The 26,566-nt window shown below is 45.9% G+C and overlaps 1 protein-coding gene across 4 annotated transcripts in view; it reads right to left on the reverse strand.

Annotated features, from left to right (window-relative positions):
* Positions 1–26,566, reverse strand: part of DGKA (diacylglycerol kinase alpha) — a 197,502-nt gene that overhangs the window by 104,043 nt on the left and 66,893 nt on the right. For all 4 annotated transcript variants that reach the window (XR_006388132.1, XR_006388133.1, XM_044283929.1 and 1 more), the window contains one exon: positions 10,834–10,874. The gene's annotated coding sequence lies outside the window, so the exon portion shown is untranslated. The remainder of the gene's footprint in view (positions 1–10,833; positions 10,875–26,566) is intronic.

Below are 26,566 nucleotides of genomic sequence, written 5' to 3' on the forward strand. Positions count from 1 at the left end.
GACCTGTTGAAGAGGTGGAGCTGTTGGAGGCAAGTGTTGTCAGAAATCTATAAATGGCCATTGATTTTAATGGGAACCTTGTAATGTAGTATTTTGGACTTGCCCAGTTGATAATGGGAGCTTTCTATCGCAGAATCTTCTATGACCAGCTTGTCTCATGGAAATCTGATGAGAACGCATTGTCCAGACCAGGAAACCAGCTTCAGAAAGAATTTGGACAACTAGGCTTGATTGGAACTTCATAGGTATCTAAAGAGGGTCTGTCACCTATCCTGACATGTCTGTTTGAGTAACTCCTCATGTAAAAATAGTTCTGGACAATCATTTCTTATGACTATGTTGTGCTGCTCCTCTGTTATTCAAACTAGAAGTTCATGAATATGTGTACAATTGAATGGAACCAGTTTGGGGACGGGGGACGGGGGGTGGCCCTGTACGGTATGACACTGGCGGCACTGAATGGACTGCTTTAGACTGTGTAGAGACACGTCCCCAACTGGTAACACCTAGTTGCACATATATTAATAAATTTACATTAGGAATAATAGAGGAAGGACACAATATAGTATAAATGCTGTTCTTTGATGTGGAGTTCAATTAATTACTAAAAGAGACATATCTGGAATGGTGACAAGTCCTCTCTAGAATAGGTCTGCAACCAAAATAAAGGGTAGATCCAGAAAATGTGCTTTGGACCTCAGGTGACATAATGAAGGAAGCATATAATTCAAGAACAATTGTGTAAAGCCTCATTCATACGTCAGTGTTTCACGGACGTGTGCTGTACGTGTTCTCCACAGACAGCACACGTCCCCATTCATTTTAATGTGTGTATTCAGACATCAGGAAGAGATGCTTTGAAAATTATTTTTCAGCTGTTCAGAAACACGAATGGCACACGGACAGCAAAAACGGACCCATGGACACAACTCGGATCCTTCACGGACAGCTTCACGGATGCATCAATGACCACCTTCTCACAGATTTCAGCACTGACACGGACGTGTGAATGAGGCTTTACTGATAATCCTGAAAACATTGGAAAGTCACCAAGAACCATTGTCACCTCCAAATCTCATGGACACAGTTTTTTTATTTATTTCCGTGCAGAAATGAGGATTTAAAAATCTGCAGCATGACAATTGCTTCCACGATTCTCCACCTGTAGAGAGGTTTTTCCTATAGACTTTAATAGGGTTGTTAACATAAAACAGAAAATCCACAACGAAAACCGCAAAAAAAAAACTGCACAAAAATGCACTAAAACTGCAGTACACAGTGTGGATTCTACACACAAATCTGCACCGTGTGCCCCCCTTAGGCCCCTTTCACACGAAAGATACGGATTGTGTCAGGATCTGTTCAGGGAAAAATTGATGATTTTGCAGACAAGTTCAATCAATTTGACTGCGTTCAGTGTGAGTGTTTTTTCCGTCTGGATTTTCACATACGTGAAAAAAAAAAAACATACAAGACCCATTCACTTCAAGGGAGCCAGAGCTGCTTGAGAAAATGCACAATTGTTCCTGAACGCAGAGATGTGTGAAAAATGACACTCATGTGCACAGACCCACTGAAAGGAATGCTACGCGTTTGCTTCATGCATTGCACCCGGATGGAAAATTCGCTCACGTGAAAGAGCCCTAAGGTCCAGTTCACACGACTGATTAAAAAAAAATAATAATAAAAAAATAAAAAATAAAATAAAAATCGGAGCAGAATCCACATGTCGTTTTTTGGGGCATTTTTGGTGCGTTTTTCTTTTGACCAATGGGTTCGATACAAAGTTGAATTTTCAGCTTGAGGTTTTTGACGCACCAAAAAATACACAAAAAAATAAAGACTTTAAAAAAAAATATGGACTTACATGGGGCTGTTTTTTTTCCTGCTCCCTATTCATCTCAATGGGAGATTCAGCGCTCATTCTGCCACAACATAGAGCACACTGCTTCTTTTTTCCACTTGAAAAAAAAATAAAAGCAAGCGCAGCTTCCCACTGAAATAAATGGGAGGCGGTTTTGAGGTGTTTTGGAGCAGATTTTGACTCAGAAAAGCTCTAAAATCAGTGCCAAAAAACTCAGTGTGAACTGGCCCTTACAGTAAGGCTACTTTCACACTCGCGTTTGGTGTGGATCCGTCATGAATTTACACAGACGGATCCGTTCGGATAATACAACCGTCTGCATCCATTTGTATTCTCTTTAACATAGCTAAGACGTCTTGAACACCATTGAAAGTCAATGGAGGACGGATCCGTTTCCTATTGTGCCAGATTGTGTCAGAGAAAATGGATCCGTCCCCTCTGACTTACATTGTGTGCCAGGACTGATCCGTTTGGCTCAGTTTCGTCAGACGGACAACAAAATGGAGACTGAGACGGAACGGAGGCAAACTGAGCAGATCCTTTTCCATTCAGAATGCATTAGGACAAAACTAATCCGTTTTGGACCGCTTGTGAGAGCGTGACTTGTATCTACTGAATTATTGGCAAAAGTGAATAAAATATATAAGACTGGCACTCAATCTATGTGTATCACATGAAAAAAAAACAACACAATTTATTGGATATATACTCCTAAAAATAGACACAATAAAATTATATAGTATAAAATTAAGTATGATACTGCGTGACTAATTGGATCCAATTGGGTCACACATAGGCTTAACAATTGATGCCTATGGTGATAATGGGTACAAACATAATACTGAAAAATATATTAAAAAGGTGCAACTGCAAAAGGGACAAAGAGAGAGAGAAGAAAATTGATCACAATAGATCTCTCCAAAGTCGCATGTATGGCCCCTTAATTAGCTGTACAGAGAGGGAAATCCGACGGCTGTAATAGAGAAGTCCTCCTCTAGATTCTGAGGATATATTATTATAAACAGCAATGTATTCCTACAAATATGTCCAGGTATTCACCTTGGAAAGGTGATTGCTTCACAAGAACGCACAATGAACCTGTGTTCATCATTGTGCGTTCTTGGGGAGCAATGCACCTTTTTAATATATTTTTCAGTATTATGTTTGTACCCATTATCACCATAGGCATGAATTGTGAAGCCTATGTGTGACCCAATTGGATCTAATTAGAGTCACGCAGTATCATACTTAATTTTATACTATTACACCATTTTATTGTCTATTTTTAGGAGTATATATCCAATAAATTGTGATTTTTTTTATGTGATACACATAGATTGAGTGCCAGTCTTATATATTTTATTCACTTTTGCCAATTATCCTCAGATTGGGTGATCAGTTCAAGACTAGAGCACCTATTCCATACTGAAAAGGTAGTAAGCTATTCACGCCAATTATATTTATTTTGACAATCTACTGAATTATACTGAGAGCGTTATGTCAGTATAATTCTGCAACAGTAAGGTCAAGCAGAGACACACAGCATTATAAAGCCTCATGCGGACGTCCGTGGAACACGGTCCGTGAGATACCGGACTGGCATTGCAGGAGTGCACGGCATCATTGGTTGCTATGACGCCGTGCGCTTCGTGCCGCCCTGCTGTACAGTAATACACTCTTCTAGATCATACGAGTGTATTACTGTACTGCGGCGGCGGCACAAAGCGGACGGCGTCATAACAACCAAGGACGTCGTGGGCTCCTGCAATGCCAGTCCGGTATCTCACGGACCCTGTTCCAAGGACGTCTGCATGAGGCTTTAATCAGTATAATGCTGTGCGCTCCTGCAAAACAGGCAGTGTCCAGAACGGAGAATCACACATGGAGCGTGATTTTCCCACTGGACATGCTCGTCTGAAACAGCCCTAAGGCCTCTTCCACATGAGCGATACGAATTTTGTCATGATCTGTTCAGGAAATAATGGATGGTTTTGCACGCAGGTTCAATCAGTTTTTTCTGCCATTGCATTCAGTGTTTCAGTTTTTTCTGCACAGATGCAATTAGTATTGATGCAATTTGCACGCCGTGTGAATAAAAACTGAAGGATAACACTCATCATCCCCAGGCAAACATCAGTAAAAAACACATTGCATCCAGTTGCCTTCTGTTTTTCACACAAGCCCCATTCACTTCTATGGGGCCAGAGCTGCGTGAAATACACACAATATAGAAGATGTGTTTCCTGAACGCAAAGATGATGCGTGAAAAATGACACTCATGTACACAGACCCATTGAAGTGAACGGGTCAGGATTCAGTCCGGATGCTATACGTTCACTTACACACATCACATCCGGATGGAAAACCTGCTTGTATGAAAGAGCCCTAATCCGCCTCAGTCAGTGATCCACCTCAGTCAGTGATCGGCTGAGTAGACATCACTTGGCATTTTCTGTGTGTTAAGATGGGACCACGAAACAGACACCTGCAGGGACCTGGTAGGCATTTGGAATGGAAGCAGCAAAGGATCAGTGAGCTAAATACAGCATCTTTTATTGTTTAACCCTCCCTGAGCCCTTTCCCAATTACTGCTGCCCACCAGACAGCCCCTTTAAAATTTTGCCACAAAAGTCAGGCCGGACAGGAGCGCAGCGGTGGGGGAGGACGCGCATGAAGAGGCGTGGCGGCGAGGGACAGGTGAGGTAAGGGTTAATTGGTGCGGGGGGCGGAATCGGGTGGAGGCGCGAGTTGCCGAGGCAGCGGGGGGTGCGGCCAGAGCAGGGAAGGAGGAAGTGGGCGGAACGGTGTGCAGTGCGGCCAGGGGACCGAAACGGACGGCAAGATGTCTGCGCCTGTCCTGTCTGTTGAGGCCATGCTGGAGCGGTTGCGGCGTGAGGCGGAGGTGCGGGGGCATGGCTGGCTGCAGGAGCAGGTTGGTGCCTGTTTGGTGTCACCTGCTCCTGTGATTACCCCCACAGTTCGGGCTGCCCGGCCGCAGCGTGGTGTTCCGCCGGCGCGCCTAAGCCCTGAAGTCACCCCACGGGCCCGGCGCCGAGTAGGGAGCCCCTCTGTGGACCCTCCGCGGCGGAGAGCGGCCGCTCGGCCTTCTGCGAGTCGCTCTCGCTGCGGGAGGAATCCCGTCACGCGGCGGGGCCCTGAGCGGAGCGGGACGCCCCTTCCCCCTCTCCCTACGGCTGTGTTGGTGGATTCCGGACCGGGAACGGCGGACCGGCCCTGTCCCTCCTTAAGCGGGCGGTCCGCTCGGCTTCTAGACGACGTCGTGGTTCCTCGGGCTGCGCTGGGTGGAGACGGATGCCGGCGCAGGTCCAGAGAAGATGTGAGCAGCGCGGATGAGGATCCCCTTGCCGTGGTGGGCGCCGAGGTCTCGGCCCGGGGCCCGTCCAGCGTTGTGCAGAGGGTTGTGCAGGTGGTCCGGGATGAACAGCCGTCGACGTCCAGGAGCTATGACGGTGAAGTGTCCGGGCGGCGGGAGTCAGGATCTGCGGCAGCGGGAGTCACAGCGCCCGTTGTGCCTGGTGAGATTGCGTGGGGCTCCATGTTAGCGGAGGGTTTCCCGGTTGCTGGGGGGGGGGGGGGTCCATGGGGGAGTTTGGTAGGGGTTTGGGGCAGTTGTTGGGGGGATTGGCGGGATGGTTATCGGGTATGGGGGCGGTACCGGGGGCCGTGGCGGGGTCGCCGGGGGTTGTGGCGGGGTCGGTGTCGGTGGAAACGCAGGCGGGGGGAGAGGAGGAGGTGCAGAGGTTGGATGATAGGGCGCGCGGTGAGGTGTACGTCTGCTTTGAGGGGCCGTTGGGGGCTCATTTGAAGCAGGAGGTGAGGGAGAAGATTTGGAAGGGGGATTATGTGGAGATATTCTCGCTGCTTCAGTTGGAACGGTTTAACCTGGATAGGGGTAAGAAGGACGAGGGGAAGAAGGAGGATGAGGATAAGCGGCGGCATCGCTTGATCCTGCGTACTTTTGCGAATTGGTTGCAGGCGTTTGCCATATTGGCAAGTGTCATTGGGGAGCGGTCGCCGGATTGTTGTTCGGCGCTGTTTTGCTACCAGGACGCTATTGGGGAAGCGTATAGGGTGTATGGGGGTATGGGTGGCTCCGGTATGATGAGCAGTTCCGGCAGCGGAAAGCGGTGAGGCCCGATATCCGGTGGGATCATAAAGACATTGGGTTGTGGTTGAGGGTGACGGCGCCTCCTAGGTCTGGGCAGTCCTTTCGAGGGGAGTCCGGGGGGTCATCCCCGGGTGCCTTGGCAGCGGCGTCGGCAAAGGGGTTGTGTTTCCTATTTAACGAGGGAAATTGCAGATTTGGGGCCAAGTGCAAATTTAAGCACGAGTGCACGGGGTGTGGGGGAGCCCATGGCGCTAACCGTTGCTTCAAAGGGGGCAGGAATAGGGGGGGGGATACTGCTGGAAAAGGGACGGACGCCGGTGCGGTTGGGAGAGATGCAGGGGTTTCTAGATAGGTACCCGGATCGGGTTGCGGCTGTTTTGTTGGGGGATGGTTTTGGTTTTGGTTTTCGGATTCCGTCGGTTGTTACGGCGGGGCCTATTGTTCATAAGAATCTTAGGTCCGCGCTTGTTCATGCGGATATGGTGACGGAGAAGTTGAGGAAGGAGGTGGAGTTGGGGCGGATGGCGGGTCCATTCACGGAACCGCCGATCCCGGGGTTGAGGGTGTCTCCGCTGGGAGTGGTGCCGAAGAAGGAGCCGAATAAGTTTCGGCTCATTCATCACTTGTCTTACCCGAAAGGGGCGTCGGTCAATGATGGTATAGATCCTGAACTTTGTTCGGTGGTCTACACGTCCTTTGATGCGGCTGTGAGATGGGTGAGGCGGTTGGGGCGGGGGACGTTGATGGCTAAGGTTGATGTGGAGGCAGCGTTTCGGTTGCTGCCGGTGCACGTGGAGAGCATGGGTTTGTTAGGCTGTTTTTGGGACGGGGAGTATTTTGTGGATAGGTGCTTGCCGATGGGGTGCTCTCTCTCATGTGCATATTTTGAGACTTTTAGCTCGTTTCTGGAATGGGTGGTGGTGGAAGTTTCCGGTTGTTCATCCGTTATCCATTATTTGGATGATTTTTTGTGTTTGGGGGCGGCGAATTCACGGGTGTGTTCTTTGTTGCTGCACACGGTGCAGTCGGTTTTTGCGCGTTTTGGGGTACCGTTGGCGCGGGAGAAGACGGTTGGTCCGGTGACGGAATTGTGTTTTTTGGGGATTGTTATAAATACGGAGAGGATGGAGTGTAGACTTCCCCAGGATAAGTTGGTGGATTTGCGTCTGGAGATTGCCAGGGCCATAGGGGGGAGAAGATTAGGCTGCGGGAGTTGCAGTCCTTGTTGGGAAAATTGAACTTTGCTTGTCAAATTATGCCAATGGGTAGGATTTTTTGTAGACGGTTGGCCGCGGCTACGGCGGGGGTGTCAGCGCCGCATCATTTTATCAGGCTGCGTAAGGAGTTGAAAGGGGATTTGAGGGTGTGGGCGGAGTTTTTAGGTCAGTATAATGGTAGGTCGTTGGTGATGGAGGAATTGTGTGATAGTGTGGAGTTGGAGTTATATACTGATGCGTCGGGGGGGGGGTGGGTTTTGGGGCTTATTGCCAGGGTCAATGGTGCGCGGGCGTGTGGCCGGAGTCGTGGGTTAGTCGGGGGTGGGTGAGGAATGTGGCTTTGTTGGAGCTTTTTCCCATTGTGATGGCGGTGGTGTTGTGGGGGGAGATATTGGGGAACAGGAAGGTGCGCTTTCATTGCGACAATTTGGGGGTGGTTCAGGCTATCAACAGTTTGTCTGCATCTTCTCCGCCGGTGGTTAGGCTGTTGCAGTTTTTGGTGTTGCGCTGTTTGTCGATTAATGTGTGGGTGGTGGCGGAGCATGTGGCTGGAGTGTCTAATTCAGTGGCGGATTCTCTTTCTCGTTCGCAGTGGGAGCGGTTCCGGCTTCTAGCGCCAGAAGCGGAAGCGGAGGGTTTGGAGTGTCCGGCGTGGCTGTGGGGGATCCTGGAGGAGAAGTAATGGGGATGTTGAGGAATTCGTTGAGTCCGGATACGTGGAGGGAGTATGGTAAGGCGTGGGCGATCTGGGAGACTTGGAATGGGGCTTGGGGGGCTGGGGGCGGTGATGGGGATGTGAGGTTGTTGATGTTGTTGGGGCAGCTGAAGGGTGAGGGGTGGTCGGTGTCGAAGGTGAACCGTTTTATTGCGGGGGTCGCGTTCGGTTTTCGGCTGCGGGATTTGACTAAGGAATTTTTGGTACGACAGGTTTTGAAGGGTTGGCGGAGGGTTGCGAGCAGGGTGCCGGATTGTCGGAGGCCGGTGTCTTTTGAGTTGTTGGGCGAATGGGGGACCAGTTGAGTGGGATTTGCAGTTCCGGGTGGGAGCTGGGGCTGTTTAGGGCTGCGTTTGCGTTGGCGTTTTTTGGCGCCTTCCGCTTGGGGGAGTTGGTGTGTGACAGTGTTCGTAGAGCGGGGGGGGCTTAGGAGTGAGGATATCGAGTTGATGGGGGACAGGTTGTCTGTCCGGATTCGCAGGTCAAAAACGGATCAGGAGGGCAGGGGGCGCCGTTTCATGTTGTTTTCAGTGCCGGGGTGTAGTATGTGCCCGGTGCGGTGTGTGCGGGCTTATGGGGCGGGCCTGGAGAGGGATGGGGTTCCTTTCCTCAGGCATGAGGATGGTTCCTTTTTGTCTAGGTTTCAGTTTCTGGCGGTTTTTAGGAAATGTTTGAAGGTGTTGGGGGTGCCGGTCAAGGATTATTCTGGTCATTCGTTCAGAATTGGTGCGGCGACTGAGGCCGCCAGGCTGGGCGCCAGCGAAGAGGTGATTAGGAGGATTGGGCGATGGGAGTCGGTGCGGTTTAAATCCTATGTGCGGCCTGCTTTGTTGTAATGGTGCTGTGGGTGGGGTTTGGTGTTAATTTTGTTCTTTTGTGTTCACAGGTCGGACGGCGGCGGCTTTGGTGTGGATTTTGGGGCACTCTTATGTGTTTTGGGGTGCGATCAGAGCGGATGTGCGGCCGAGCGGGCGACAGTTGGGTTTCAGTCCGGAGTTGGCTACGGTCAGGTGGTTGGGTGTGAGAGGTATGTTGTGGGGCGGGGTGATGAGGGAGGTGCATCATTTTGTGCGGCTGGACCGGCCCCCGGATGTGTTGGTTTTGCATGTGGGGGGGAATGACTTGGGCAAGCGTCCTTTTAGGGAATTGGTTCGCGATGTTAAGTTTGACTTGCTTAGGATCTGGGCTTTGTTTCCGGGGGTGGTCACGGTATGGTCTGACATTGTTCCGCGTAAGGCTTCGAGGGGGGCGAGGTCAGTGGAGAGTCTTAATAAGGCGCGGATCAAGGTGAATAGGGCAGTGGGCCGGTTCATGGCGCGGAATGGTGGGGTGGTGGTGCGGCATGGGGTACTGGAGAAAGGGGAGGGTGCATTTTGGAGGGCTGATGGCGTGCACCTGAATGCGGTGGGAACGGATTTGTGGTCTCTGGGGCTTCAGAGTGGTGTGGAAATAACATTACGGATGTGGGGGGACGCGCAGGGTTGAGGTGGTCAAGCTGCGCGTTTTTGGAGGCGGGGGAGGTCCTTGAAGTGGAGGAATATGGTGGTACCTGAGGATGGGAGGGCCCCGCGGGAGGGGCTGGACTCTTATTGAGGAGCTGGTAGGAACTAATTACGCGTCCATCAGTTGCTGCCTCCGAGCTGGGTTCAACGGCTGGGGGTAAGATGGTGACGTAGGTGTTCCAGTGTTATTAAGTTATTGGGGCTTCTAGGACCTCTGGGAGGACCGAGCAAATAGCCAATGCCCTCTTCAAGTCAGGCCGGACAGGAGCGCAGCGGTGGGGGAGGACGCGCATGAAGAGGCGTGGCGGCGAGGGACAGGTGAGGTAAGGGTTAATTGGTGCGGGGGGCGGAATCGGGTGGAGGCGCGAGTTGCCGAGGCAGCGGGGGGTGCGGCCAGAGCAGGGAAGGAGGAAGTGGGCGGAACGGTGTGCAGTGTGGCCAGGGGACCGAAACGCCCACCCACCCAGCCCTGTTGGAGGTGGAGGTAGGGGAAGAGTTGGTGTTTTTTGTGTCGCGGCAGTCGTGGAGGTCCTTGAAGTGGAGGAATATGGTGGTACCTGAGGATGGGAGGGCCCCGCGGGAGGGGCTGGACTCTCATTGAGGAGCTGGTAGGAACTAATTACGCGTCCATCAGTTGCTGCCTCCGAGCTGGGTTCAACGGCTGGGGGTAAGATGGTGACGTAGGTGTTCCAGTGTTATTAAGTTATTGGGGCTTCTAGGACCTCCCTCGTCATTGGTTAACTTATGTTATTTAATTTGTATTTATTTCAATAAACAGCTGCTGTGGCCGATTAAATCCAAGCAGTGGTGTGGTGTGTTTATTTCTTTGGGATTGGGGGGGGGAGGGGCTCAGAGTAAGGTGTCAGGTAATCTGGGAGGACCGAGCAAATAGCCAATGCCCTCTTCAAGTATATATTGTATGATCTATGGGTCTTAACATCCCCTATAGCTGGCGTTGGATCCGCTGTAGTTATGAAGAGCCGCCGACGTATCCAGCGCCAGTCTAAATGTAAGCCAGCTTCCTTGCGGTCTTACATTTAGATCATTTTCTACGCCTAAACCAGGCATAGAAAATGGTAAACGAGATGGTCCTGCTGGTCCAGCCCCTCCCCCGTGCCCCTTTTTTTTTAGACCTGGCGTGAGCGGGTAAAAATCACATATTGTGCCGCAATCTGCACCAGAAATATGCCTAATATAGGCTTATTTCTGGTTAATAAATGACCCTCTATGTGCATATTTTTAACTTGTCATCTATTGTTTATACATGTGTCGTGCATTGGAAAGGAGTTTGTTTACGGCAATATGACTTTGATTAGTGGTCCACCAAACAGCTACAGAAAGACAAACAATCTGCAATTAAGGTAAAATTCTCTTCTGCCCCTTCTTGTCCCAGAATATACAGTTACCTGAATCAATCTTGTGAGGACTTCAGTGTTTTCAGCAAAACCTGCAATAAAAAGATAAATCTGATTTAGGAAATACATTGACTAAGCATGTATTCAACCTTATTATTGGATGTCCTCTACTCTTTCTATGAAAAACATAAAATAAATATAAAGTATACAGTACAAGTGATTTTTTGTTTTGTTTAATGAAGTACCTTTATTTGTGCTGCCATCATTGTTGGGGTTTTTTCAAATACATCTCGCTTGCCCTGATGTTCCCTCCCTGAAGTTTTCACGCCCAGTATGTTAATACTGAGCAGCTGTGTTGCGGTCCAATTGCAGCGGAGCACATCACAGCCAGGGAGAAGGTGAGCCGTTTTCACTCCCTGGCTGTGATGCACTCTGCTGCGAGTGGACCACGGGACAGGAGAAGGAGACCAACATACTGAGAGCGAAAACTGCAGGGGGGCATGCAAGGGGTATTTGAAAAAACAAACAAAAAACACAACAATGATGGCAGCATCAGCGGAGGGTACCCCACAAATAAAAGGTACTTAATTAAACAAAACCAAACAAAACAAAACAAAACATGAAAGGTCAGTTTCAAGGGGTTCTCCAGGCTACAGAGATTAATGACCTATCCTGAGGATAGGTCATCAATATCAGAACGGCAGGGGGGCCAACTCCCAACCGTCCCACCAATCAGTTGCTGTGGTACTGGATTTCATACAGTGTATGGAGCTGGAAGCAGAAGGCTCCATACACAGCCCTGCCAGGCTGACCTGTTGCATGTGTTGGTTCCATGTTCATATGTGCCCACATTGCTGAGAAAAATGAAGTTGTAATACAGTCCTGATCAAAAGTTTAAGACCACTTGAAAAATGGCAAAAAATTATATTTAGCATAGCTGGATCTTTACAAGGTTTCAAGTAGAGCTTCAACATGCAAAAAGAAGAAATGGGAGTGAGACAAAACATTTTTTGAGCATTCAATTTAATGAAAACAACAAATAAACTGAAACAGGCTGTTTTTCAGCTGATCAAAAGTTTAGGACCACACCTCCAAAAAAACAAACAAAACAGAAATCCAACCTTCAAACATTAACTCAGTAATGAGTAGCTCCGTCGTGCTTGTTTATCACTTCAAAAATTTGTTTCCATGAGGTGAGTGGGAACATTTCTCCAAGTGGTGAAGACGGCCGCACGAAGGCCATCTACTGTCTGGAACTGTTGTCCATTTTTGTAAACTTTCCTTGCCATCCATCCCCAAAGGTTCTTAATTGGATTTAGATCAGGGGAACACGCAAGATGGGCCAAAAGAGTGATGTTTTTCTCCTGGAAGAAGTCCCTTGTCCTGCGGGCATTGTGTACTGTAGCGTTGAAAAACCCAGTGTACTGTAGCGTTAAAAAACCCTGTTGAAAAACCCAGTCGTTACCACACAGACGAGGGCCCTCAGTCATGAGGAATGCTCTCTGCAACATCTGGACATAGCCGTTTAACGCCCCTGCACTTCCTGAAGCTCCATTGTTCCACTGAAGGAAAAAGCAACCTAGACCATTATGGCGCCCCCTCCACTGTGGCGCGTAGAAAACATCTCAGGTGGGATCTGCCAGTAACGTTGGAAACAATCAGGACCATCAAGGTTACATTTTTTCTCATCGGAGAATAAAAACTTTCTTCCACCTTTGAATGTCCCATGTTTGGTGCTCTCTTGCAAAGTCCAAACGAGCAGTTCTGTGGCGTTCAAGGAGACTAGGTCTTTGAAGACTTTTTTGTTTTTAAAGCCCCTCAGTCTCAGATGCCGTCTGATGGTTATGGGGCTGCAGTCAGCACCAGTAAGGGCCTTAATTTGGGTCGAGGATCATCCAGTGTCTTGACTGACAGCCAATTGGATCCTCCGGATCAGTGCTGATGAAATTCTTTTGGGTCTTCCACTTGACTTTTTTGTTCCATAACCCTCAGGATCATTTAAGAAATTCCAAATGACTGTCTTACTGCGTCCCACCTCAGCAGCGATGGCGCGCTGTGAGAGACCCTGCTTATGCAGTTCAACAACCCAACCACGTTCAAAAACCGCCTGTTTCAGTTTATTAGTTGTTTTCATTAAATTGAATGCTCAAAAAATGTTTTGTCTCACTCTCATTTCTTCTTGTTGCATGTTGAAGCTCTACTTGGAACCTTGTTAATATCCAGCCATGATAAATATGATTTTTTGCCATTTTTCAAGTGGTCATAAACTTTTGATCAGGACTGCATATGCAAATGAGCCTCTAGGAGCAACAGGGGCGTTACAGTTACACCTAGAGGCTCTGCGGTTTGCGCAATTTCTGCACTCTGCGGGCAGTGAAAAAGTCATCACGCCTGGCCACGCTGGTCAGTGAGCATATACATAGTGTACAAGTTCATATTTTATAAAAAGGGGGAATGTATATTTTAAGTAAATATAATATTTACTTTAAACACATAAGGTTTCTGTCCCCACCAGGCTGTGAGGGAGCAGGGCAGGCAGAGGCTCGCAGCTCCCGCACAGCCTGTCTCGCCTATGCCAATAGAAGACGGATGGCCCTTGGCAACGCTGCTAAGGGACATGTCAGCCTCAGTTTTCTACCACAAATAAACATTTTCGCTAAATAAAGTATATCACAAAAATGTTCCCTGTCACTGTCCCTACACATTAAAAAAATAAAATTAAACAGCAGTTGCACTTTAAAAAAAACTATTTTATTATTGTCACTCGAAACAAAAAATAAGTTAAAATCACTTAAAATACACAGAAATAATGAGGACCCGACAATTAATAAACAACTCCAAAGACCACAGTTCAAGCCACTGATAAGGCAAAAATCATTTTATGAGTCTAAAAATGAATCAATAAAGTGTTAATGCTCACAAAGTGCCTACTGCAAAATGTGCTGACAAAACATAAGAATAATGTGACTTCAATATATAAATATACATAAGTCACGCCATGATCTAAGCACAAGAAATAAAGAATAAAGAACAGCCTTGCGTAAATAGTGCTGTTGAAGAATCTCCACTTGTATCGCCGTTGACGCAGCTTCATCACTTCCCAGGCAGATTAACCAGAACTAATACCTTCAGTCATGCAAAGGCAGTCAACACCTTGTCTCCATGACTGAGGCACGAGTCACCAGTATTGCGGGAGAATTCTCATACAAGCGATTCTGAGAAAGACAGTCTGATAACTAACAAAATGTCTTCAAGAAAAATACAAATCTGGTGGCGCTGACTTATTACTACTGATATTTACAAAATGCTAATTGGTACTTAACCTGGACATACTTCCTTCTTCCCCCACACAGCCCCTCTGACATGAGCATCAGAGCATTTCCTGCTCCGATGCTCTCTGAATCTCATAGGGCAAAGGCTTTTTTAGGAGATCGTATCGGGCTCTGCATGTGGAAAGCTAGGCGGAGACCTCCACCTAGCAGTGAGCTTGGTGATGGGTGGACTTTAGTGCTGCCCTAGCCTGTAAAAGAGCTAGGGCAGAGCTGGAGCCCACCCATCAGTTCCGGTGATGTCATCGGGAACACTGCTAGGCTGAAGCCTCCGTCTAGTAGTGTTAAAAACATAAACAGCCCTAATCCTGCACTGTACAGCGCAGGGCAAGGGAGAGCATCGGAGAATGAAATGCTTCGATGCATGCTCATATCAGGGGGGCCGGATGGGTGAAAATGGGGGTATGTCCGGGATCAGCTCTGAACAAGGACAACCCCAACCCCTGTAACACAAATGGTAGCAGATGCACCCCTGAACACTGGACCTTCTTCCTTAGATCCGGTGACACATTGATATGTCTTGTGGTCCTTACGGAATGGTCTATGCCCTCCCTTATTTTCTTTTTCTTCACTTCCCTCTCCTTTCTTCTCCTATGTCCTCCACACTTCTCCTCTTTCTTCCTTCTTTTGGTTGCCACCATTTAAATGTTAGGTCCCTATTAGACCAGCAGATGAGGCTGACAATTGTCGGGAAGGAAGCGTTCCTTTCCAACAATTGCCTGCTCGTCAGTGGAGGAGACCGCTGTTATTATATGCAGCGATCTCCTCCATAGTATTGGGAGGAGCAATCACTATGCCATCACTTTTCCCCACACAAAATCATTATTTTCTGGCAGCAGAGCGTGATTAGACTGCATGATCTGCCGCCGGCAAACAATGATTTTTTAGCCTGCATAAAAATTGCGACCGGCGGCACTTTTAAACAGGCAGATCACGCTAACGAGTGTTCCTACGAACGCTTGTTAGCGATGGTCTGGCGGACTATCTTCAGGTCAAATACAGCCCTTACTGATTTTATGTAGACTTATCTATAATGATTGCCCATTATATTGCTGGTTGCTCTTTTGGAAAACAACGCACTCATATGACTCCTATTGTTGTCCCTGTGTAATGAACATGCCTCGCGTAGTGTAAACCTTATTTCCCTAATTTAGCACTAATCATCTTTTTCTTATTTACTGTTATGGTTTGAAAAAATTTAATAAAAAGAGTTTTAAAAAAAATGCAATACTCACAACTGGTTACACGCTCCCCATTTTCATACCCTACAATAGATCACCACTTTTTTTTTTTTTACACTTCTGGCTCTAATAAAAGATTTCTCTTATTTGATAGCAAAGTATGTATTCATAAATCAATAGCCATGCTACTCTTTTTTTGGTTTTGTGAATTTAGTGACTTGTCCAGGCAAGAGATTATTCAGACTTTATTCCAAATAGCTTTATCACATAGTGTGAGGAATCTGATTGGAAATGATGACAGAATACATACAGTATGATAAGCACAGCATGGAGGCGACTGAGAACATGATGCAGATTTGAACTGTCTGCCCTTCTCTGTCTTTTTTTATATCAATAATAATTACTAGGACTATAGTCCTGTTCGGACCAGACCCTTTGTAGCATTAAAATCTTATATTTCAGAATTTGGAAATCCTGCTAAGTCTCTGTTCACATCTGCGTCACGCTTTCTGATAAAAATAGAAACCACATTGCAGTGCCTTATCTGTCACACGACATCAACGGAGCATGAAGAATCTTAATGACATATGTCAGGCAGGTTCCACTATAGTAGAAGCAGCACCAATTTCTTCCTTTTTTAAAGAGTCACTGTACTTTAATTTATTAGAGAATGGTGTATACAGCAAATTTGTGAATAACTTCATTTAAAAAGTGTCTGCATCCAGCTGTAAAATCATGGCCACTAGGGGTCCTACTTCTACCAAATTTGCAGTCCACTACCTGTTATCAGGAAAGATCCGTCCCTAGTAAGAGAGACACAGATGATGGCAGAGAGGAACGTGTCAGAGCTGGCTAAGATTGTGAGACTGATAAAAGAACTGCTTCAACACTGCTTCTGAAAATCATAGGAGCCTCTTCCCTTTCTGTAAGTGTAATATCCCCCTCCTTATCTGCTCTGTAAGTTCTGGAGCTGAAAACATAGTGGGAAGTGAAGGAAAGGATGTCAAAGCAGTACAGTGCTGGCAGATTCCACAGAAGAGAGATGCCCTCTGCTTCTGGGAGAAATGCATCTAGCTGTACAGATGGAGGGGAATAATTAGGCTGAAAAATATATTAGGGAAGGCCTTAAAAAACCTATCCCTTCACGGTTATAATTGTACACAGAAGCACTATATGCTGGTTCCCCTTCTTCTATCGACTGGATTGCAGAGTAAAGACCATCTCCACTGCAGATGTGCATTCAGAATACCATTAGGAACTTGTCACTGTCTACTTTTTTTTTTAGATTCCACCATGTGTCCATGATACTGACAGAAACAAATAGTAGTGGATGACGTGAATCAAATGCAATGGGATGGGTGATGATGGCTTCTAATTAAGCCCTTAACACAGATGTTAACACAATACTATACAAAACCCACAACAGTTAAAACATTCAGACTAATTTTGGCTCTTCAGAAATATTTTAGGGCTTAACAATAATATAAAATTCTTAACAATGATATCAAAATGTTGGATAACTAAAATTAGATCACAAACGCACAATATGTACAGTCCTGATCAAAAATTAAGACCACTTGAAAAATGTCAAAAAATCATATTTAGCATGGCTAAATCTTAACAAGGTTCCAAGTAGAGCTTCAACATGCAACAAGAAGAAATGGGAGTGAGACAAAACAGTTTTTGAGCATTCAGTTTAATGAAAACAATGAATAAACTGAAACAGAAATCCAACTTCCAAAACATGAACTCAGTAATGAGTAGCTCCGCCGTTATTGTTTATCACTTCCAAAATTCATTTCGGCATGCTTGATGCAAGCGTTTCCATGAGGTGAGTGGAACAGTTCTCCAAGTGGTGAAGACTGCCGCACGAAGGCCATCTACTGTCTGGAACTGTTGTCCATTTTTGTAAACTTCCCTTGCCATCCATCCCCAAAGGTTCTCAATTGGATTTAGATCAGGGGAACATGCAGGATGGGCCAAAAGAGTGATGTTTTTCTCCTGGAAGAAGTCCCTTGTCCTGCGGGCATTGTGTACTGTAGCATTGTCCTGTTGAAAAACCCAGTCGTTACCACATAGACGAGGGCCCTCAGTCATGAGGAATGCTCTCTGCAACATCTGGACATAGCCAGCGGCCATTTGACGCCCCTGCACTTCCTGAAGCTCCATTGTTCCACTGAAGGAAAAAGCACCCCAGACCATTATGGCGCCCCCTCCACTGTGGCAAGTAGAAAACATCTCAGGTGGGATCTGCTTGTCATGCCAGTAACGTTGGAAACCATCAGGACCATCAAAAAAAAAAAAGTAGATTGTCCAGCTTCACCTCGCAGTGCGTATTTTATTAGGAAACGTGCTTAAAACCAAACATCAAGCTCATTTCATCAACATGTTTCGGATCAACATATGTTACAGATCCTTCCTCATGACACGGAATCTTGTCATGACGAAGGATCTGTAACATATGTTGATCCGAAACATGTTGATGAAATGACCCTGATGTTTGGTTTTAAGCACGTTTCCTAATAAAATACGCACTGCGAGGTGAAGCTGGACAATCTACTTTTTTTTCGCTATTTCTCAGCCTTGGTTCCGGTTCTGTGTCCGTGCTCCTCGGTGGTGTATGGTGAGGGGAGCTCCAACTTGGTGTTTTTACGATCAGGACCATCAAGGTAAAAAAAATTCTCATCAGAGAATAAAAACTTTCTTCCACCTTTGAATGTCCCATGTTTGGTGCTCTCTTGCAAAGTCCAAACAAGCAGTTCTGTGGCGTTCAAGGAGACGAGGTCTTTGAAGACGTTTTTTGTTTTTGAAGCCCTTCAGTCTTAGATGCCTTCCGATGGTTATGGGGCTGCAGTCAGCACCAGTAAGGGCCTTAATTTGGGTCGAGGATCGTCCAGTGTCTTGATGGACACCCAATTGGATCCGCCGGCTCAGTGCTGATTAATTTTTTTCCACTTGACTTTTTTGTTCCATAACCCTCAGGATCATTTAAGAAATTCCAAATGAATTTCTTACTGCGTCCCACCTCAGCAGCGATGGCGCGCTGTGAGAGACCCTGCTTATGCAGTTCAACAACCCGACCACATTTAAAAAAGGGAGAGTTTTTGTGCCTTTGCCATCACAACGTGTGACTGCCTGACAGAAAATGACAATAAATCCACATCTTTGCACAGATTTGGCCTTTTAAAGGCATGTGGTCCTAAACGTTTGATCAGCTGAAAAACAGCCTGTTTCAGTTTATTCGTTGTTTTCATTAAATTGAATGCTCAAATTTTTTTTTGTCTCACTCCCATTTCTTCTTGTTGCATGTTGAAGCTCTACTTTGAACCTTGTTAAGATCCAGCCATGCTAAATAAGATTTTTTGCCATTTTTCAAGTGGTCTTAAACTTTTGACCAGGACTGTATAAGAAAGACAGCACTTGTGGAAGTAATACAATTCCTGCAATTTCCTTGGCGTTCCTTGGCCGATACAAGGGATGCTCAATAAGTTATCTACCCAAGCATGTTCTGTCAGTGGTAGGCTACTTTCACATCTGCGCTTTTCCTGGATCCGTCATGGATCAGCAAAAATGCTTCTGTCATAATAATACAACCGTTGTATAGTAAGGACCAGCACTCGCTATAGTAGTGATATCAAATAGGTTTAATGGTCACATACAAGTGGTAAATGTGACGCGTTTCGGCTACTAGGAGCCTTTGCCAAACAAAGGCTCCTAGTAGCCGAAACGCGTCACATTTACCACTTGTATGTGACCATTAAACCTATTTGATATCACTACTATAGCGAGTGCTGGTCCTTACTATACAATTATCTGTGGATCTTCTTCCCGGGACGCGCGCACCGCACCGCTGAAAGCAGAAGTGCCGCTCGTATCTTCTTTTGGATAATAATACAACCGTCTGCATCCATTATGAACGGATCCGGTTGTATTATCTCTAAAATAGCCAAGACGGATCAGTCTCTAAAACCATTGTAAGTCAATGGGGGATTTTCTTTTGTGTCAGAGAAAACATATCCGTCTCCATTGAGTTATATTGTGAGTCATGACAGATACATCTTGCTCTGCATCCCAGAATGCACTCAAAAACGCTGCTTGGAGTGCTTTTGTGTGCGTCATGGGAACGCAATGAAATGGAACGGAAAGCATTCTGGTGCACTTTGTTCCCTTCAGTAGCGGAAAGGGAAAGCGCAGATGTAAAAGTAGCCTTAGAGAGCTGAGCTTGTCTGTGCAGGTTGCGATATGTCTGGACATGCAACACACACAGTAGCAGTTCAGCCTGATGAAAGCACTGGAAGTGACAAGATGGCAAGTGCAGTACAGTGCAGGTCTACAAAGAAAGTGAGGGATCTGGAGCTTCGTTCCATGAAAGGATGATTGCTGTATATGGTGATGATGCAGCTTCCTACTACTAAGTAACAGTTTAAATGGAGCAGGAAATCAATTGAAGATGACACCTGTTCAGGGCGACCTGAACGAATATGACACTGTAGTGGAAGGAGTTCTGGGAAATCCCATTCACCCACAGCAACTGCTGCCTGCCGGATAGCTTCTCTTTAGTACACTACTGATAATATTGATAATGCAGTGTTAAAACCACATGTAATAAAAGGCCGGGTGTTATGTGCGGTACTACAATGCGACTTTCAGAGAAACCATTTTAGGAACATTCTTCCTGAACGGAATCTATACACTGACATAACTTTTACAGTTTTTCACAGTTTGTATTGAATGACCAATTATATCAGAATCATTGTTTCAAATGGGTCAGATGTAATATGGAGGATTGGGATTATGAACATCTGAGATGCTGCAGTTTAAACGTTCATAGTTACTGGATTCAAGTAATATTTTCATACTGAATGAAAGACCACTGCTTGTACTTCTGGACAGTTACTCAGAGAAGTATCATTTGAGAGGTAACTTCAACAGCTCCTGGGGGGTTCTTGAAAATAATTGGGTTTCAGATAGGTTACCACCATTTCAAAGGTACGAAATTTGACTACACAAGGTGGTTCTTCCTTATGAAAACGTTTCAATCAAGTAAGGGCTCGTTCACACGACTGTGTGAAGCCCGTGCTGCGGACCGGACTTGCGGATCCGCAATACAAGGGTCACGTTCAGTGGCCATTCCGCATCTCGGATGCGTACCCATTCATGGGTCCGCAAATCCGGAGATGCGGAATGGAACACTACGGAAGCACTACGGTGTGCTTTCTGAGGTTCTGTTCCGTGCTTCCGCACAGCAAAAAGATAGAGCTTGCTTTATCTTTTTGCGGAAAGGAGGGATCGCAGACCCATTCAAGTGAATGGGGCCGCGATCCCTATGCGGCTGCCACACGGCAGGTGCCCGTGCTTAGCGGACAGCAATTGGTGGTCCACAGCACGGGCACAGGCTTCACACTGTCGTGTGAACAAGCCCCAAGTCTTTACTACAGAATTCATGGCTGAAATCTGGAGCAGACAGCTAATTCCTGCTGTGGATGTAAAGATTGGGAATTCAGTGGGGTTAATCTGCCTGTGGATAAGGCTACTTTCACACTTGCGGCAGGACGGATACGACAGGCTGTTCACCCTGTCGGATCCGTCCTTCCGCTATTTCGCCGTGCCGCCGCTCCGTCCCTATTGACTGTAATGGGGACGGGGGCAGAGCTCTGGCACAGAACGGCAGTGCACGGTGAAAGGCCGCCGGACTAAAAGTACTGCATGTCCGACTTTTTTGTCCGGCGGCCTCTCACCACGAACTGCCGTACTGCGCCGGAGCTCCACCCCGTCCCCATTATAGTCAACGGGGACAGAACGGCGGTAAGGACGGATCCGACAGGGTGAACAGCCTGTCAGATCCGTCCTGCCGCAAGTGTGAAAGTACCCTAACCCTTCAGCTTTTTTCATGCAGAATGCAAGGGTGCTCTTAAGGCATCATACATAACTCCATATTTTTGGTCCGAAGCAGATCTGCATTTTTTGTGAATCGGATGTGGACCCATTCATTTCTATGTGTGGTCTGCATGCGTGTGTCCATCAGCGGCTCCGGAAAAAGTGTGGTCTGCATGCGTATGTCCATCAGCGGCTCCGGAAAGAAAAAAAAAATAGAACATGTAAGAATAGGCATTTCTTCAATAGTGTCCAAAAGTACAAGCAATGGTCTTTCATTCAGTATGAAAATATTACTTGAATCCAGAAACTATGAACGTTCAGACAGCAGCATCACAGATGTTTATAATCCCAATCCTCCAGATTACATTTGAGGCAGGATGAAGAATCCCTCCGACCCATTTGAAACAATGATTCTGATATAATTGGTAATTCAATACAAATTGTGAAAAACTGTAAAAGTTACCAGTCAGTGTATATATTCCGTTTCGGGGGAAAAAAAGTTCCTAAAATGGTTTCTCTGAAAGTCGCATTGTAGTACCGCACATAACACCCGGCCTTTTATTACATGTGGTTTCAGTAGTGTACTAAAGAGAAGCTATCCGGCAGGCAGCAGTTGCTCTGGGTAAAATTACCGTAAGTTACCCAAGACTTTAGGAGGAAAAAAAAAGAAAAAAGAGAATGCCCTGTGTCAAAATCCATTTGCATACATAAACCAGCACAACCAGTATGATGGCAATGTGTATTTCATTCCAGTCCCACCAGGCAATTCAACCAGCACTTTTCTCAACTTTATAGGCATGAATCAGGGCAATTAGTGCTCAGACACTTTGGATTTAGCTTCAGTTGCTGGAAGATCAATAAGTAGATGATGGGAAAGCATACGAAAGAGCGCCAGGAACGAAAAAAAAGAGGGAGCATATGATGCTAGATTAGACACAGAACGAGGGTATTTATATACAAACAGGCCTGGCATCAGTTTCCTGCTTATTCCAATATCACTGCATCACCAGATCATTAGTCTACCATATTCTATTAAGCCTCCAGCTTCCTTATTAAAAGCTCATAATAGTTTGCTAATCCAGCTCACTAGACATCTGCCTCCTTGTGATGGTCGATTTCATGCAGGTTATTAAAGAACCATTTCTAATTTTTCTATGAAGAGAAAACCTTTTAGCTATTTTAAGGCTCTGTTCACAACTCAATGGTGGTACATGTCGGCGGCATACAGTGACGTCATGCAATGGCCTGAACATTAAAGAGACTGGAAAAATACCGCATGGTGAATGTTTTTGCCATGAGCTGCTGTATAGGAACTTCTGTTGGCTGAATGGGGCCAAGATCTGTTTTACATTACAGCTAAACAATGTGACTTATATGTAGCCGAATGCTATCTGTATGGGGGGGGGGCATATGGAAATAATTCCAAGGACTAGCTTTTAATTAACCCTTTGACTTTTTTTCATCACTTCCTCTGTTTTTCACGTACTTCAGGGGAAACTGACATCCCATTGTTTTTTTTTATTAAATTCTATACTACACAAGAAGTTCATCTTCAGGCTCTAGAGGCACTGTGCTACATGCTTCATTTCCATCTTTAAAATGAGCTTACTGTATACAGCACTGACTATTTCATACTTACAAATGCTCAGCGACTTCTGATACCTACAAGTGGACATATTTCTGTGATAGTCCTGAATTCTGAATATTGCACACACCATCAATGTTCTTATTCTCTGGGCTTCAAAAATCATACCCTTTTGGATATCAGTTAAATGTACATTTATTTTTTTCTTTCAGTGAACCAATCATTATCCCTTAAATATCAAGTGTTAAAGGGTTTGTCCAGCTTTTTTTTGGCATGTTTAATCACTAGCAGTGTGTTCTGTCTGTTGTAAAGTTCATAATCATCTGCCTCCCAGTGATATGTTATGACTTTGTTCAGCGTTCTTCTAGTCCGCGTCCTGTAAACGCCCAGCTGGGCAGGAGACATGTGCTGCTGCAGCCAAAGACTGGCCTCGACGGTGACAAATCCCCAAGCGGCATGTCACTGCTGGGTTATGTGCCGCATGGGGACCCATTACCGTTGAAGCCAGGCATCTGTCTGGAAATTTACAGGACAGGAACTGGAAGACCACTCAATTAAACCAGGGAGCCATACGTGTATGGCAAAAGTCAGGTATTTAAAACACAGCCCCTGGTGTTCTGCTGTTTTAAACATCTGACACCTGGATCTAATGTCTGCGATCGGCTATAACAGCGATTACCAACATTTAAACCCTTCAGATGCAGTGGTCAAGTTTGACCATGGTATCTGAGAAGCTTTTCCCTAAGATCGCAGCTTGAACAGCTATCCAGCACTGAGATCGAGGAAGCAGTTTGTTCTTTGTGGTAGTCTCCAGCCTTCTAAAGGCTAAGAGGTTACCACAATGATAGTTCTTATGGAGCCCTGCCTGTGTCAAGGCTCCATAGGAACAGTTATTTTCACCTAGACTGCAGTGGCAAGTGTAATGTCTATGGTAGAAGCAATCTAACGATAACATGTTCAAGTCACCTAAGGGGACAAGTATAAGTGCAAACAAAAATAAAAAAGCTTTTTAAATGGTCATTGTCATTTCAAAAAATATTCCACAACACAGCAGTACAAGTATATTGATCATTTCCCCTCAATTCACTGCTAAAGGCACTGGGAGAGAAAAGGTCAGCTCACTGTGGGATCAGATTACATGTTAGCCCTGGAAGGCTATGGAGAGGGGAAGGGGAAGCAGCTGCAGAAAGAGAGAGAGAGAGAGAGAGAGAGAGTGTGAGTGAGTGAGTGAGGCAGAAAAATAAGGCTGCAGAAGGCTCTTTTAAGGCCTCTTTCACACTGGCGTGTGCGCCACGTTGCCATATTGCGGACCGCATTTCCGGATCCGCAATACACAGGTGCCGTTCCGTGGGCATTCGGCATCACGGATGCGGACCCATTCACTTGAATGGGTCTGCAAATCCGGAGATGCGGAATGGTGTGGAACGGAACCCTACGGAGTGCTTCCGTGGGGTTTCGTCCCGTACTTCCGTTACGCAAAAAGATAGAACATGTCCTATGTTTTTGCGATCCGCTGTGGCTGCCCCACGGACTGTGCTCGTGTATTGCGGCCCGCAATACGGCAAGGGGCCGCACACGCCAGTGTGAAAGAGGCCTAAGGGTTTTAATCTCAGCCCAGTGCTGGATTCACAGCTACACTGCTCATACTTCTGCATAATGTCTTCCTTGCTAAAGAGGATGGCAATTTTACCATCCAACAGAACTGGTTGTGCCATTTTGACAAGTTTTTAAATAGCCAAAAATAATTGAATTTGTACATAACAAGCTTTATGCGGAGGTGAATCCACAACAGTCACTATACACACAGTATGGGTCATTTACAGTTATATCTTGATGTTTCTGAGCCTGAAGCAAAAACTTCTCCTTGGCTACATACCCACATATGGGGGATGTATCAGGAAAGCAGGTCACAGATGTAAGGTGGGGACAGGACTAATCAGTTTTCCAGAACCTCCTACATTTGCATATAGTATTAGACTATGTTTATATCTCCAATGTAAACTGTGGCAGGCTGTCCCAGCAGAGGAACAGCCTGCCAGAGTTCACCCTATCCAGCATAGCATAATGCCACGCATCACTAAACCCCTATTGACGACAATGGCATCCGCTGGGAATCCGACCACTTTCTGGCAGAAATGCTGTCTTTCAGCCACAACAGCCTGCAGTAGTTCACAACGGAGATGTGAACATAGTCTTAACTGCAATTTGAAATCGCAAGGTCAGCTTAAATTTAGTACACGTGTACTTGGCGAGTAAAAAAACATCTCCAGTGTGGCCTGGAAATATTGAGAAGTATTCTGTGCACTAATAGGTTCGAGGCTGATGTCCTCTACGTGTGGGTGTTAATGTTTACGTGTTTTCAGGTAACAGATTGTCTGTGTGGGTGTAAAGATCGCATATTTGCACGTTTTCATGATTTGTGTATGTACACTGTAGTAATCATTTCTGCTTCAGAATTTCACTGCAGAAATTATTATTATATTTTTATTCCAACAAATGCCAGAATGTAGAAACCCATAAAAGATCAAATAATTTTTTGCAAGTGTATCTTCTTTTATACCTAGTGGTGATAATTAGGGATGAGCGAATCGACTTCAGATGAAACATCCGAAGTCGATTCGCATAAAACGTTGTTCTAATACTGTATGGAGCAGGAGCTCTGTACAGTATTAGAATGTAATGGCTCCGATGAGCCAAAGTTATTACATTGCGAAGTCTTGTGAGAATTCGCACAATAACTTCTTACATTAATTTGTACTGTAAAAAAACATTTCTTGAACTCGTGTTTGGTTCCAAGTGGCGATTCGCTCATCCCTAGTGATAATAGTAGCCTCACTACACTGCTATACAATAGATGGTAATAAGATGATCCTGTCTACGATATGCCATCATGGCTGAGCAACCCGAAAGGAACGTGTAGTACATGCAAGTGCTTGAGCGTAGTATAGTGAGGCCTTGACCCATCACTCTCCTAGGCAGCTCTGCAAGTGGAGGCAACTAGTCCTGCTCACATCCTAGGACACCGTACTTGCATCCATTTAAAATTATTCTCGGATAAACCCTTCAAATGCCACCATTTTTAAGTATAATGTGCTAATCATTAGTGCCATAAATTTATATTACATTTCTCAACATGAATATTGCAACACCAAGAAGGACAAGCTGTAAGGGTGTGCAACTCAAGGAAGTATCAGGTGTCATTAAAAGATTTGCATGTGATTAAATTTTGGTATTTGGGAGGGAAATAGACAGATAGGCAGCAAAGTTTGCTTAGCCACATGAAACCTCAAACATCAGATCAAATCATGTGGGATGATTGTGTGATGCCTCCTGTTCGTGTATGTGCCAGTTTTTGTCATTTGTGACAAACTGAGAGGGACAGAATCCTTGAACTGAGAGACCATGGTTTATCACTCCGGCACATCAATGTTACATATCCCAGGGGTTGGGAGAACAACAACCAATTAGAAGGACAGTAAGAGTTGCACAGTGGCGAATCTCAGATCTTCTCATTAGAAGAATCGCAATGGCTATCCATTATGTACTGCTAGTGAAACTGAACATCACATCTCAAGCCTAGAACAGCAAAGAGTGTCTACACAAACCTTCAGCAGCCATTTGCACAACATTGGGCTACTAGCCAATCGTCCAGCTACAGGTGTTGCACGGACTTCATCCCACTGCTTTTAAAGGCTCTCATGGTGCACAGCAAGATGGCATTGGAGGCTGGAATGGAGGTCTATCCTCTTCAGCGATAAGTCCCACTTTTGTTTTAGACCCTAAGATTGGTCTGGAGAACACGTGGGCAATGT

Source organism: Bufo gargarizans, chromosome 3 (assembly GCF_014858855.1).
Source record: "Bufo gargarizans isolate SCDJY-AF-19 chromosome 3, ASM1485885v1, whole genome shotgun sequence".
In the NCBI taxonomy this organism is placed as follows: Eukaryota; Metazoa; Chordata; class Amphibia; order Anura; family Bufonidae; genus Bufo; species Bufo gargarizans.